Raw genomic sequence first — 14,897 nt, forward strand, 5'->3', positions numbered from 1 at the left:
GTGCGGCGGGGCAGGGGAAGGGTGCAGTGCAGCCGTCAGCCCCAGAAATGGGGGAGAGGAGGTCTGACGAACAGGTGGGGGTGGAGACCCCTCCTCGGTGGAGACCCCACCTGGCTGGAAGCTGGTGGAGAGCCCGACGGACTCGGCAACCGCGGCCCCCTCCGCAGGTCGGGGAGCGCTCCGTGCTCTGGTCCTATCCCCAGGCTCGGGCACAAACGGAAACACGGTCTGCTGCTCGGAGGAGGGATTTAAAGGGCCCCGTGAAGGTCACGAGGACCCAGGTGTGGGCTGGTGTGAAAAGGCAGGAACAGACGGAAGGAAAGTGGACTGGAGCTGCGGCAACAACTGAGGCCGGAGTGGCTGCTCCAGCTGCTGAGGACGAGGCAGAGGCGGAGATAAAGCAGCAAGATCGGCCTGTGTGTCTGCACGACTTCCTGCTGCAGGGGCTGGAGAAGGTGGGTACTGGAAGGCCCACCCGTGGGCCTTGGGTAACTCCTTTGAGTAGAACTGGTTTGAATACAGCCAGGATGACTACTTGGCAATGGATCCCCTCAGGCTTGAGGGTTATTATAATTTGTTGTAATTTTTATTTGTATTATGTAGTTATGGAATTTGGTTACAATGCTCCAGCTTTCTTGCACAGGGACCACTGCAGAGGATTGAGGGCACATTCATTGAGAGGCGGGAATCCTGGAGGGGGTGGAGTGTGAATAAAGTGAAGGTTCCTGTGCCCAGGATTCCCACCTGGCCCTGGTTGGCTCTCCCTACACACGTGTGGGACATACGTCATTATTGGCTCTATAAAGAGCCCTGCCCAGTGCTCCGGGCAAAACGGTGGCACAGCTGCAAGGCTTCAGGAGAGCAGAGATGAGACAGGAGCGGTGGCAGTGCCGAGGACAGAGACTGGGACAGCTGCGTGGGCAGAGAGGTGGAGAGGCAGAGACAGGCTTGCTGCGTGTGAACTCGCTCTGAGGGGATTCTAGTAATTGACCTGCCACCGTGGAAATGAAGTTGGGTATAACCTTTTCACCCCAAGAGCGTTCTGTCATTTCTTTGGTCACATTGAATCCATAGTAACTTGTCTGGGGCTGAAACCCGTTGGCAAGCCAGATGCATTTGTAAGAAATACGTCCTCGTGCGTACCTATAGGTGTACGCCTACACAGGTGCACACACGAAAACCTGGCTAATGAGGTAAGTGAATTAGTACACAGAGAAAACTACCAGATGGCCAAGTTTATAATTCATTGAGCACCCAGATGATTTTATTGCCAACAAAATTAAATGTAGATTAAAAAAAGTTTCCCTGCCCTCTTAAGCAGCCTAAGTATTGCATTCTCCGTATTTCAGGGCCTGTGCTGTGAACATTGCAACTACCCAATACTTCGAGAGAGTGTTTCCTTGGGATTTATTTACAGGTATGTAATAATTTATCCCACTGAGATGGCTTCAAGACTGCGTTGCTTTTTGAGTTCTTATGTCTGCTTTTTATAGTTGTCTTTCTTTGCTGTCAGTTGTCAACCGTCACTTGCTGCAGCTGCCCCGGCTTAAGCAGGGCTCACACTATCCGTGGCTGCCCCACGCCCGACACACTACACTCCCCGTCTGATTCTGATCAGGTGTTGCATCTAAACAAGTGGCTGTAGCAGCTTCACCTGGGAGCTCATTAGAAATGCAAATTCTTGGGCCCCATCCTGGGCCAGCTGAATCAAACTGGGGGGTGGGGCCAGCAATCTGTTTAACAAGCTGGCCTGGTGATTCAGCTGTCCCTAATGTTTGAGAACAGGGAAGGATAAGTAGGGTCCAAGGGAGGGCTGAGTTCTCATGTGCAAACTGCAGGAGCTTTGGAGCATCAAACGTGATCTACGTTCTGTCCAATCAAGGGGCCTGTGGTTCTGCTGGTTCTCAGCTGCTGTTCATTAGGATCAGATTGTTACAGGATGGCTGTGTCCTTGGAAGGTGTGTGTGCACGTATGTGCTTGTGAGCATATGTGCATACAGAGAAAATGAAGTGTATATGGAAGGACAGAAAAAGCCACATCCAGGGAGAGATGTGTGTCATGCTCCAGTGTCCTGCTCTTAGCTGCTAGAGTTTCCCACATGTCCTGGTTTCAGCCCTCTGGCCTGACCCTCTAGCTTGGGGTCCCAGTGGTTCCCACTCTCTCCCACCTGTGAGTGGCTGCCTGGGGCCCAGGAGCACTGAGAGGCACCAGCTGGCGGTGATGCTGCCGCCAGAGACTCTCCAAATGGAGTTCTTGGGACGTACAGCTGGGATGTGTGTGGGAGCCTCGGAGATGCATGGATTTGGGTTTGTAAACATGAGCCTGTTAAATTTAGGGTGGGCCACGGGCCTAGGAGAGCTCAGTAGCATCTTTTGGCAACTGCTGAACATTTTGAGTGGTTTTAAAACATTGCTCGTACCTTATATAGTAGGAAGCCTGTTTTAGCACAGGGTAGAGGAGGGATGCACCCACCACCCTCTGTGTGCCAGGTACTTTGCACAGATGGCCTCGTTTTGTCTTTACACCCTTTATGAAGGGCTGGGGCTTGTCAGCTCTGCTTCATAGACTAGGATGTTGAATGAGGGCAAACATCTGGGCCCAAGACGTGTCCCAGTGAGTCCACCTGGTCTGACCCGAGGATGTGTTTTGTGAGCAGTCAAGGCTGGAACTAGTTAGTCACTTACCTGATAGTGGTGAGGACCTGGGAGCACAGCATCACGCTCTGCTGTAAAAGGGGGCTGACGTTGCCTCATGACGTTGCCCAATGTGCCTGAATCAGATTTTGCCAGAGAGGCCTGCCTGACATGAATTCTATGAGATCCTCAATTTCAAGGCCCCACTGGGCCGATCTGTTTGGGAATTGTCATAAGACCATATTCTACTCTCGGAGATTATGAATCATGTTACAAATTCATCAGGAGTTCAGTGAGAGGAACAGGACCAGTAGGACAGGTTGATCAATCAGTCGATTGACAGATTTATTGCAGGGAATTGGCTTAGGCGGTTTTGGGGCTAGCCAGGCAAGTCTGCAGTCTGAAGGACGGGGGGTCAGGAAGGGCAGCCTAAGTCCACAGGCAGTTTCATCTTCCGGGAAGCCTTGAAGAAGCTCTGCTCTACAGGCCTGTGGATTGACTGAATCAGGCCGATGAGGGTTATCTAGGGTAATCTCTTAAAGGCAACTGATTATGGATTTAATTACATCTATAAAACACCTACATAGTAACACTTAGATTAGCACTTGATTAAATAACTGGGAACTTAGTCTAGGCAAGCAGGCTTATAAAAGCTGACCATACAAATAAACACACTGAAAAGTCCTGTACTAAAGACACCTTAATTTAGCTGAACCCTGTTTCCCAAAGTTACTTGAGCAAGAACCACACCGCACTCCCTAGACATTGACCCCCAGTGTGTACCCCACAGGACACTTTGGAAATTGCTGGCCTGGGCTCTCTGGCCTTACCCCCAAGGCCTCTGCGGTGGAAGCCCAGAGCATGAGCCTGCCGTCTTCAGTGGCCCTGGGTTAGTTTCTCCGCTCTGGTGCTGTTCAGGTTTTGGGCCAGATAGTCCTTCATGGCAGGGGGCCATCCTGGGCACTGGGGCTGTTCAACAGGATACCTGACCTCTACCCTCAAGGTGCCAGCTGCACACCACTTCCTCCAGCTATGACAACCGAAAATGTGTCAAGGCATTGCCAAGTGTCCCCACTGAGAACTCCTGATACAGAAGAGGAACTCATGGGACTGCACGAGAGCTTTGCTGGCTCAGTGGTGGGGGGTTTGAATCCTGCCTCGGGGGTGTTTTTATTCTTACATTCTATTATCTTCCAAAAGGACCTGTGTGGCTGAACCTGCCATCTGTGATTCTGGGAAAGTTACTTTGTGAGCCTCCGTTTTCACCTTTGCAGAGTAGGGGGTTATAAAAGTGGCTTCACCTGGTGGCTGAAGGGGCTCGTTGGAGCAGAGCGTGCAGCGTGCCTGGGTACTGGTGGTTATTCTAGAAACGCTGATTCTTGCTGAAGGGGGAAGCTGAATCTCAGGCTTGCTTAGGCATCCTAGGACGGTGGAGTCGGAAGGAACTTGGCTGTCACCAGGTCCAATTTCTGAATAACAAGACCCAGTTAGCACCTCCTAAGGTCTCGGAGCTCTGGGCCAGGGACTGTCCTCAGCTGTGAGAGTGCAGCTGGGCCACCTGGGTTTGGGCAGCCCTGGTGTCCCTCATGGTCCCCACCACCACTGAGGCTGGAGGGAGGTGCGGAGGGCATGGAGAGGCTCCAGGACCCCTCCCAGGGCTCAGGACGTGCCCAGCTGCTCGCCGAGCCGCCTCTGCAGGCTGTTCCAGCCACGTTGGCCCTTCCTGCGGGCGGTGGTGCAGGAGCTGGAGCACAGTGTGGCAGAGATTGATGAATGGCGCAGCCCATGCTGCGCAGGTGGGCCTTGCCAGGAGGTTTATTAATGGGCCTTTAGGTTTGCAAGCTCTGTCTGCTCCCCTGGCTTTCAGCCGGATGGGGGAGGCATATCACACCAGCAAAATCTCCCTCTTCCCTTGGTGGCTGGGCATGGCAGAAGGGGGCGGGCTTGATGTTATCCTGCAGGCTCCATGGAGTCAGAACGCGCAACCCACCTTCCCCCATCTAGGCTGTCTTTCAGCCCACCGGAGAGAAGCATCTCGCTGGTAGTCTCATCTGCAGTCAGGGTGGTGGCCACTGCCTCCGGCCTTGGGGGAAGCAGACGATATTGTCTTGGGTCAGAAGCTCTGGGCACTGCTGTATCCCAGATGCATGACATGTGGAGAGACTGCATCTCAGAACCTCGGTTTCCTCGTCTGTAAAGTGGGGACAGTAACAGCCACCCCACAGGGTGAGTGTTTCACTGAGACCGGCTTCCACAGGGCCTAGTAGGGGCTTCCTCTTTCCTTTCCCACCTGCCCAGTGCAGGGCCTTGCAGTGAACCAGGTCCTTCTTGTTGTGTGGAGGCCTGAACCGTAGTGGGGCATTGTCCCCAAGCATGGAGGCTGGGCCACTCAGTCATCCTGTAGGTGGCAGCTTCAGAGGGACTCCTGTCTATCCTCTGATGGACGCTGTCTTCCCGGCTGGGTACAGCTTGAGGAGGGGCCTCTGCACCCTGCTTACACTTCGGGACATGCACTCCTGACACTTGGGGAGAGCTTCCCCCCAAGGCCTGGGGCTCTGCATGGCTTCCCTGGAGATGCAGCTAGAGAGGTGGGCAGGGCCAGTTCTGGCTTCTCTGCCAAGGAGATGGACTCTTAACTTTGAGGTCCTTTCCTGCCCTGTCCCAGCTGTCCCTGGCCTGACAGAGACCCTCCGACTGTAGCCAGTTCCAGGTTCTGATTTGGGAGTGTAGAAGCCTGGGTCCACTGGTGGGCCCCGAGCTGCGTGCCAGCTGCCCTCCTGGGAGTCTGAGCGAGCATCAGCCGCCATAGCTGAGAGGCACTCGCCTCCCTCCTGGCCTGACACCATCCTGGCCTCTGATGGGCCCTGGGGAAATGAGCCCCGAGGAGCAGGGCGGTTTAAGAGCTCTGTAATTGCACTGCTGGTTTCTAGCACCACTCTGGGCTTCCCAAGTTAAAGTTTACAAGGCTCTGCAAATAGCTCAGATGCTAGCAGGCTCTGGAGATGCGGGCTAGGGCAGCAGGGCAAGGAGAATGTTTCCCTAGGGACCCCCAGAGCCGCCCATCTCGGTCAGCCCCAGGGGCCAGGGAGGGCAGTCTCTGGGATGCAGGGAGCCGAAGTTCTAGGGATGGGTAACTTAAGAGATTTGGCAAAAGTTTTTCTGGGACTCTGCGTCGTCTTAGTGCATCCAAAAGTATTTATTGAGCCCCTGTTCTACACGACTGTTCTAGATGGTGGGGATGCATAACTGAGCAAAGCAGAGCAATAACCCCTTCCCTCCCTTTGAAGAGCTCACACTGTACTTTGGAGAGACACAAGAAGCATGTGTGTGCAAATACACAGGTGGCATTGCATCAGGGTGTGTGAGACCTGGGACAAGGAAAATAAAGCAAAGGTCAGGGAGGATGGCTTTAGGCAGGGTGTCCCTGGAAGGCCTCTGAGGGGGTGAAGGAGTGGGGAAGGCAGGCCAGCAGGGAGAGGAGGAATGGCGGAGGCCCTGAGCTGGGAGTGGGGAATGTGCTCAGGCTGGTCAAGGAACAGCAAGAGGTGCAGTGGGGGTGGGGAGAGGGTGGGAAGTGGGGACAGCAAGGAGCCGGTGCCAGGTCCCGAAGGGCCCTGTGGCAGGGACTCTAGGCTTGGGTAGAGGGGCATTTTGTGGATTTGTTGATGGCAATTCAGGGAGCACTGAAGCATGGCTTGTGTTTCTAAGTGAAGTAGGTGGTGAGGTCAGTAGCAGAGAGTGAGGGGGTACTTGGGCAGCAGGGGATGGAGAGAAGAGATGGGATTTAATACTCAGACAGGGAGCACAGTTTCCAGGAAAACATGCCAGGATTGCTGGGCAGGGCTGAGGGTGGTTTGTGGTCTTGAATTCAGAGGAACACCGGCCTCATTATGTGGTTTGCTCTGTTGAGTGGCTGAGACGGGCAGGCCACGGGCTACGCAGTACGCGGCGAAACACATTGCCGCCCTCGGGCAGCTTATACCTGTGCAGGGGAATCGAGTCCAGATCACAAACAATTGCAAATCAGACCAGTATGAGGCAGTGCAGGGAGGAGGGCTCCGAAAGGTGTGAGTGGCTTTGGAAAGAGTTTGATGATGGAGAAAGTCTCTGGGGGAGGGGCACACAGCCCTGGGTTGGAACCCCAGCTTTCCCTCCACAACCTGGAGGCTCAGTGTCAGGCTCTCTGAAAAGCTCAGATTTTCTCTCACAAAAGTTCTCGAAACTCACTTTCTAAAAAATAAAAAGGGGATAATCCTACTGATCTGATAAGGCTGAAACAATGATTAAGGGAATATACACTTCTACATAAATATGCTTCTGATCTTGTACGGAGTAGGAATTTAATGAGTGGCAGCTATGGCTGTTGGTTATTGAGAGCGGTGGTGGGCACATCATGACCTCTGGGCCACGTCTGGTCTACTGACTGTTTTCATGAGCTAAAAGTTTTTACATTTTTAAATAGTCAGAAAGAAGTCAGAACAATACTATTGAATGTTTGAAAATACATAAAATTCAAATTTTAGTGTCAAAGTTTTATTGGAACACAGCCACACTCATTTGTTTACATGTTGCCTTTGCCACGTCACAGCTGCAGAGTTGAGTAGTTGGTTGTGACAGAGGCCATAGGCCTAGACAGCCTGAAATATTATGTGGACCTTTACAGCAAAAGTTTGTCAACCTCGATTTAGTGGAAGAAAGGAGAGATTGAATTGGGTACTCAGACTTGCTGTGGGTCTGGCCTTGAGGGCTGAGTAGGACTTCCACCGCTGATATTAGGTGAAAGCTTTGGGGTCGGGGGCCTGTAGGTCTTAGTTGTGTTGGGATGGGGAGGGGGGCTTACTATAAGCCAGACAACCCCATAACAGAGCCAGGAGCCTAAGTGGGCGAGTGGCTTCAATTGTGAAGCAGTTTCTCTCTTTCTGGCAGGAGCCAGGTTAGGCGGGAGGCTGGGTTGAACAGGGTTCCTCTCCAAACAAGGGCTGTGTGTTTTGGGGGTGAGGGATTTCCTGGCTTTGGGTCCCTGAGTATGTCCTCTGGGAAGCAAGATCTGGGGCCCTATTTTTAAGACCCAAAAGGCAGATAGAATTGTATTTAGGTGAAAAAAAAAAGGCATGAGTCTGTGTGGTCAGGTCCTGAGCAGCCATGGGCAGCAGGCTTTTTGCTATGCAGCAATCTTCCATTTTTCTACTGTGGCAGCTGACTCTTTTCTCCACTGTCCTCAAGCGTCTGAGGCCACCAATGGCCCCACTCAGTAAAGAACCCCACGGCCGAGGAGGCTAGGCTACCATGCATCGTTCCTCCTCCCCACAGCAACCTCTGAATTTCCCAGCGTTTCTTCCTGCTGCCGCCCAGGATGAGGTGACCTTTCCCTGCCAGGCTGAGCCTTGCACCGTGCATCGATCGCATCCCTTTCTGGCTCCTCCGGGCTCTTGCTCTGTTGATTATACATCTTTCTTGTGTTCAGTTCTGTGTCCACTGGCGCTTTTCCCTTCCTCTTATTGGGAAGGTGACTAATATTTAATGAGTTCCTATTATGTGCCAGCAGTCTGCTAGGTGGTTGTGTATGCTGTTTTATTGGATTCTGACAAAAGGCCTGAAGTTATGTATTAGTCAGGATTTTTAGTTGCTGGTGAAAGAAACTAGCTTAGAGGAAATTGACTGGCTCATGTCATTGGGAAGGTCAAGGACGAACTCCCAGCATGGCTAGATGCAGATCCCTAAATAATGCTCTAAGGAACTTCTCACTGTATTTATCAGTTTTCTTCTGTGTTGGTTTCATTTTCAGACAGGGATGCCTTATGTGGTAGCAAAGATGGCCAACAGAATTATATTCTACCTTTGTGCAATTCCCAAGGAAAGGACTTCAACAAAACTCCCAGGGCTGGCTGTCATTGGCTTGGCCTGGGTCACATGGCCTTCCCTGAACCAATCACTGTGGGAGGTAGTTGCTGAACTCTCACTGGCTAAGCCAGGGCTGTCTGCCTGCTTGCAGTGGTGGGGGCATCAGCCCCACCTAAACTACATGGGATAGGAGTGTGGCTCTGGGGGGAAGCGGGTTCCCTGCTCGGGGCAAGTTTGCTATGAATCTAGTGAGACCGAAGGAAAACAAGGGTGAGAGGCTGGGGAAAGGTTTTTTCTTTCTCACAACTCAGCCTCTTTCCTCCTGGTGGGCTCCTCTCCAGCCGGTGCTCTCTGCCTCCTTGCTTGGCTCTGCTCCCCAAGCTGCATCCCTCCAGCAGGGGCACGCTTCCCCCACGCATTCTGGGAGAAACCCTTTGGGCAGGTCCCTGGTGACTGGTGGGCACCTGCCCAGTCGCTTACCAGGACTGGAGTAGAGGAAAGAATGGCTGCTACTCTCCACTCTTTACCTCCCCATCCCTAGCCCTGCCCAGCACTTCCGTGCTTCCCATCTCAGTTCCTGGAGGCCAAGGTGAAATGGGCGGAACATTTCCAAGCACAGCATGTCTTGGGCTTGGACCCTGTGGGATTCTCAGCACTTGTCCTCACCTAGGGCCAGATGTCCTTGGCTGGGCGTCATTAGATGCTTCATGATTAGAAAGCTTCCTCCTTGTATCTCACACAAATCTATCTCCCAAAGACTGGTCCCAGTTATGGCTAGTTGGTGCCATGCTTGACAAATCTGAGCCCCTTTCCATGTTAGGGCTGGTCCGGGAAGTGTCCGCGATACCCCCTGGTCCACACAGTGTTGCCCCCATGGGCCTGTGTATGGGCGTGGCATGTGTCCGGGCAGAGGTGTATCGTGCATTCAGGCAACCCAACTGGTGAGTAAATGCCGCTATATTTATCTCCGCCTCCCAGGCCCAGGAGCTACTGCTCTGTGCCAGGGGAGGGAAAAAGAAGCAGGGAGATGCCTCACAGTATTGTGACAAGTAATTAGGGGATGTGAGATGTTCAGAAATTACTTTATTAGACAAATGCTGCTTCTAAACCCCACGCAACAAACATTCCTGGGGAGTTACTTCTGGTCACCAGACTCGGCTGCTGAAGGGATCCCAGCTCCCTAGAGTCCAAGGGTGCTCCTGGTCCCTCCAGCAGTCCCTGGTTGTGTTTGGACAAGTTGAGGTAGTAGTGTCAAGTTTGCAGGGAAAGGTCTGGATCTGAATCTCTGCTCTGTGTCTTCTAATTGCATGATCTTAGGTGAGTCAGCTCACCTTGTGACGTTTTGGTTTTCCTGCCTGAAGTGGAAGCAAAAAGCTCTTTGGTCGTCTTTGTGAAGTGTCTCTGGCAGCCCCTACCCCTGCCAGGGTGGAGGGACAAAGGGGGGGAAGTATCCGATCCCAGGCATTAGTTTCTGCCTGAAGGAGCTGGGACAATTGAAGAGTTGTTCCTTAGTGGGAACAGAACGTTAGTTGAGTGTCTACTATTACTAGGGGCTGCAGTAGGCCCAAGTGACAGGGTTGAACAAAATCCCTCCTCAAATTGCTTGTCATCCACAGAGAAGATACAGGCTCCTAGGACAAGGGGTGTTTGAAATGAAAATTGTAGCAAACCAGGGTCAGCAAGGTTTTCTGTTATGACAAGTGCTACTCAATTCTGCCATGTCGCACAAAAGCAGCCTGAGACAATACGTATAGGAATATGTGTGCCTGTATTTGGATGAAACTATTTATGGACACTGAAATTTGAATGTCATTTTCATGTGTTCTGATACATATTTTTTTTGATATTTTACAAACACTTAAAAATATAAAAACCATTCTCAGCTTGTGGCCCACAGAAAAGCAGGTGCCTGGCTGGATTTGGGCCATAGCTGGCAGACCCCTGGTAACCAGAACGACCTCAGCCCCCTTCTGTATCCACGCCTTCTTGCACCCTCCCCCCCACCCCCCACCGCCCTAGGCTTTAGAAAGGAGGGTCATAGCCTCCTGTGGCTCAGCACTTTGCAGGGGGTCTCCCTCAGCCACACCTGTGATGCCTTGCTCTGGAGTCAAATCCACACTCTCAGCAGAGGAGCTCCTCGCCTGCTGTCTCCCCAGGCCCCTCTTACCTGCCCCGGGTCTGCTGTGCTCTCCTGCACAGCCTGCCCTGCGACCAGGAGCTGCCCCAGCTTTGCAAATGTTACATCTCAGTCATTGCCACCACTCTCCTACAAAGGGAGTCTCTGGTCTCACTTTACAGGTGAGAAAAGGCCCAGACAGGTCAAGCTACTTGCCTCAGGCCACACAGTGGGTAAGTGACAAGGAAGAGCTCTGCTCTTGGGCTGATCACTCTGGATGCCCATCTCTCAGCCTGGGCACCGGCTGTGGGTAGTTTGTGAATGTGGACCACCCACATCCCAAAAGGACATTTCTGTGGGTGCCTGGTCACACTGGAGGCTGTGGAGGGGAGAGCCCATCACACCAGGGGAGGGAAGAGGGGTCGGGGTGGCACAAGGCAGGCGAGTAGAGACCCTCTGCTGAGAGTGTGGGTCTGACTCCGGAGCAGGGAACCAAGGGTGTGGCTGCCGAAGGGCTGCCTCCGGCTATGACCTTCCTTTCTGAAGCCCAGCGGGGTGGGGGAGGCTGCTGAAGGGGGCTGGTGGTGTCATTCTGGTCATCCTGTATACAGACCTGCACCCCCAGGAAAGGCACCTCCTTAACCCCACCCGGGGCACCTTCCCAAACCATTAGAGCAATCCCCGCTTATCCGGGGTTTTGTTTTTCTGTGTTACCCTCAGTAAACTGTCCCAAAGCAATCAGAGGGACCCCCCCTTCTGACTTACGGGCAGAAGGTCAGTAGTGGCTTCACAAAGCCTGCATCGCTCTCCTCCCTGCATCTCATCACGCAGGCGTTTTATCAGTATCACAAGAAGGGCAAATGCGGTACAATAAGGTATTTCGAGACAGAGACCACATTCACGTACAGTTGATTGTTCTAAGTGTCCTACTTTGTTGTTCATCTCTTACTGTGTCTACTTTATAAATCAAACTTTATCACAGGTATTACTCAGGGCAAACATGGTATATATAGAATTCGAAACTCTCCACTGGGGCTCTTGGAACGTATCCACTGTGGGTAAGAGGGACAGCTGTAATTCCGGTCCATCCCTCTGCTGTTCAGAAGTGCCCGGATTTCAGTGGGTTGCTGCCGTCTACATGGCGCATCAGGCTCCCTGGCTAGCAGGGAGGGCCCGGCCACCCCAGGGCCCCTGTCTTCTCTTTCAAGCCCACTTCTTACCGTCCCCAGCAGAGCCTTTGCCACCCTGGCCCCTAGCGAGGCCCAGGGCCCTCTGCTGAGCCCAGCCATGCCTCTTAAATCCAGGGAGATACGTTCCTCATGGTGCAGCTGGATCCCCACCTCCCTCCGGGTCTTGCCTGGCCTGCCAGCCCTCCCGTGATGCTGTGCCATGTCCAGGGTACCCCCGGGAAGCAGTGCTGAGGGTTGGCCAAGGACTTGTTCTAGGAAAGTGGGAAGCCGAGGGTGTTGAGCCCTGGAGCAGAAGACCCCTGGAGAGAGGGAAGGGCCAGACACAATGGAAGCCTTCAGCTAACAACAGGGTCCTGAGAGCGCAGGCAGGGTGTTGGGGGAATCTCCAAATTACACGCGGGTGTCGACATGGGCTCCCCTGGGCACCCTGCTTCCCACAGACTGTCGTGGGCTTTGCGAAAACGTGTATTATGGGATGTGGTAGAGTCCCACCGTTACAGGGTGGGACTGAAAGGGCTTTGTGTCTCGGGGGGAGGGACTCGTAGGGAATAAAGCTCACTGGATAAACCTTAAAACCTTGTGTGACCCCAGGAAGGGCCCCAACCTGGAGGAGGTTGTTTTCTTCTGACATGTGTTATGATCATCACAAGAGGTGGCCTTGAGGAGTGACTGGGCATTCACAATCACAATGTGCTGTCACATCATCCCATCTTCATAACGACCCTGTTCAGTGGGGATTATCATCCTCGTTGTCAGAGGAGGCCGCTGAGCCTCAAGATTGAATGGGACTTTCCGGCTCCTTCTGATGGCTGCCACCCTGACCTTCCAGCCATCTGGAAGAACCTGACCTGAACCCCCCACCCCCTTTGAATTCTCTGTCCCGGCAGCACACTGTGTTTGCTAAGTGTTAACCAGGGGCATTCGAGTTAGGTTTTCAGAAGGGTCGCAATCCGCAAGTAAGTGACAAGCTTGGGCATCCAATCCTGATTCCATGCTGCTTCTGACACCTTGTTTTGGTACTGAAATGCCGGTGCCTGTGTACCTGTAGCCTTGTGAAATCATACGTTCTGTGAGGCTAGGGATTCTGTTTCCTGCTTTGTGTAGGCCCCCTTCATGCCAGGGACAGACACCTAGGAAGTGTCTGTCGGCATCTGGAAGATTATCTCGTCTTTCCTGCCCTAAAGCTGACGCGGTCTGCCCCTAAATTGCTCTCCTTAGGAAGGAGTGATGTCCGTTTCTCTCAGATCCCCTTCCCTTCGGGAGGTTTTGTGGGCAGTTCCCGTAGCTGTCCGTGGGAACGCAGACCCAATTCTTTCAACTTGGAGCATTTATATCCTGATCGTATTCCCCTGATGCATCTTCTCCTGGTCTTGGACAATTTTGATGTTTGCTGGGGGTGGGGCGGGAAGGCAGGGGAAAGGAGGTGGCCTCTCACGATCCCGTAGGGCTGCCGGTTCTTGGATGCCAATTTCTCATCTCCAGCCTCGTGCCGCTGCCCGCTGTGGGACCCTTGCTCTCAGACTCAAGCTCGCAGTCTTGCTTTGGAACTCAGAGGAGCTGGTCCCCCCTCCCCCATCCACCTCTGCTTTATCATCTTCCCTCTAATGGTTCGCCACCTTGGCAGGAAGGGTGCTGCTGGGAGCTGGGGAGGCCCCCTCTTCCAAGCTCTTTCTCCAAGCAGGAGGGCACTGTTTGCTAAAAGGTGTTAAATGGGAGCATCAAATTTTAATCAGCTCCTTAATGGAGTCTGGGCACCTGGGGGAGTTCTCAGGTCCTGCATTATGCTGCTTGCTGGGGCCAAGTTGGACGTGGTGAGTGGGGAGGAGTGTAGGGTAGCTGTTGCCACAGCCGGAGCTCCTAGAAGATGAGGCGGTGCTGCCCCAGTCGGCAGCCACTTGCGTCCAATCGCAGTTCCAGCAGCCGGTGTCACCACTGTTACTGCTCTTGGTGACCCATCTACTGATGGCTTCCTCTGGTAGGAAGCAGGCCTGACAGCACACGCAAACATGGGAGAATGCCGGCCTCAAGACCCTGGCTTATGCCTGGGATTTTCATGTTGAGTGAATACTGTGGACAAGTTCTTTGGGGTGATAGCTCCTAATAATGGCCCTCAGTGACTCAGGCCTCCCCGTGTCCCTTCTGCAAAGGGATCTTTCCACTCCTCCCATTAAGATGCAGAGTACATTTCTTCATCTCCTTTATACTGCATTGGCCTGTGGCTGGCTTTGGCCAATGAGATACGGTGGAAGTGTCATTAAATGGGTTCTGGAGCCATAGGAGACCTCGTAGCCTTTGCTTGCCAACCTTGGAATGTTGCCCTGAGACCCCCACGTGTCTCGCCTAGTGAGACCCCATGTGGCAAGAACCCAGGCGCCCTGCTTCTAGGCAGCACCAGCTGTCAGACGTGTGAGCGAGGCCCTTCCAGCTCCAGGCGAGCGGCCAGCTGATTGCAGCTGGCGGAGGGCTTTCCAGTAAGACCACCCAGATTGGAAACCCACATTGTGAGAACTAAAAAAAAAATCATTTTTCGAGGCACTGAATTTTAGGGTGCTTTGTTGCTTATTAGATAACTGAAATGCTTGGCTTCTCTGACCTTGGGTTTGTAGGTGTAGCCCGGGCCCAGTTGCAAACACTGTGTCGCTGGTGGTGCCCAGGACAGAGTAAGTCTTCAGGGGGAGACGAGGACTGTCGGGGAGCCTGGGAGAGGAGGAGGCTGGCTAGGAAGGGCCTCAGCGAGGAGGTGTGACAGCAGTGGTGTGGGATGAGTGGGGAGCAGTGATGTGCAAGACATTTCTGAGTGGAACAGCAGGCTTGATGAGTGACTGGTACAAGCCCGAAGGATGAGTCAGGGATGCCCTGGTGGTTGCCAGCCGGGGTGAATGAGTAAACAGCGCTGCCGGGGACCGTGGGAGCAGTGGCAGGTCCGAGGGGGAAGATGAATGAGCTCAGCTTTGGGTAGTTGGGTGTGAGGAGGAGACGCCGGGATGCGGAGGGGTATGTGGGCCTGAGCTGGAGGCGTGGGACTCACGGGGGGGGTGGGAGCAGGGGGCTGTTGAAACCTGGAGGATGACTGTCTCAGGCTATTTCTGCTGCTACAACAGCACACCACAGAGTGG

General features: G+C 53.3%; 1 long non-coding RNA gene across 1 annotated transcript in view; it reads left to right on the forward strand.

The window, feature by feature from the left end:
• The first annotated feature begins 53 nt into the window (after positions 1 to 53).
• LOC140847260 (uncharacterized) overlaps positions 54 to 14,897 on the forward strand; it is a 37,616-nt gene continuing 22,772 nt past the window's right edge. Inside the window, exons 1-2 of the long non-coding RNA XR_012127083.1 lie at positions 54 to 455; positions 1,350 to 1,417. This is a non-coding gene — a long non-coding RNA (uncharacterized lncRNA). The remainder of the gene's footprint in view (positions 456 to 1,349; positions 1,418 to 14,897) is intronic.

This window comes from Manis javanica, chromosome 18, assembly GCF_040802235.1.
Source record: "Manis javanica isolate MJ-LG chromosome 18, MJ_LKY, whole genome shotgun sequence".
NCBI classification, from domain to species: Eukaryota; Metazoa; Chordata; class Mammalia; order Pholidota; family Manidae; genus Manis; species Manis javanica.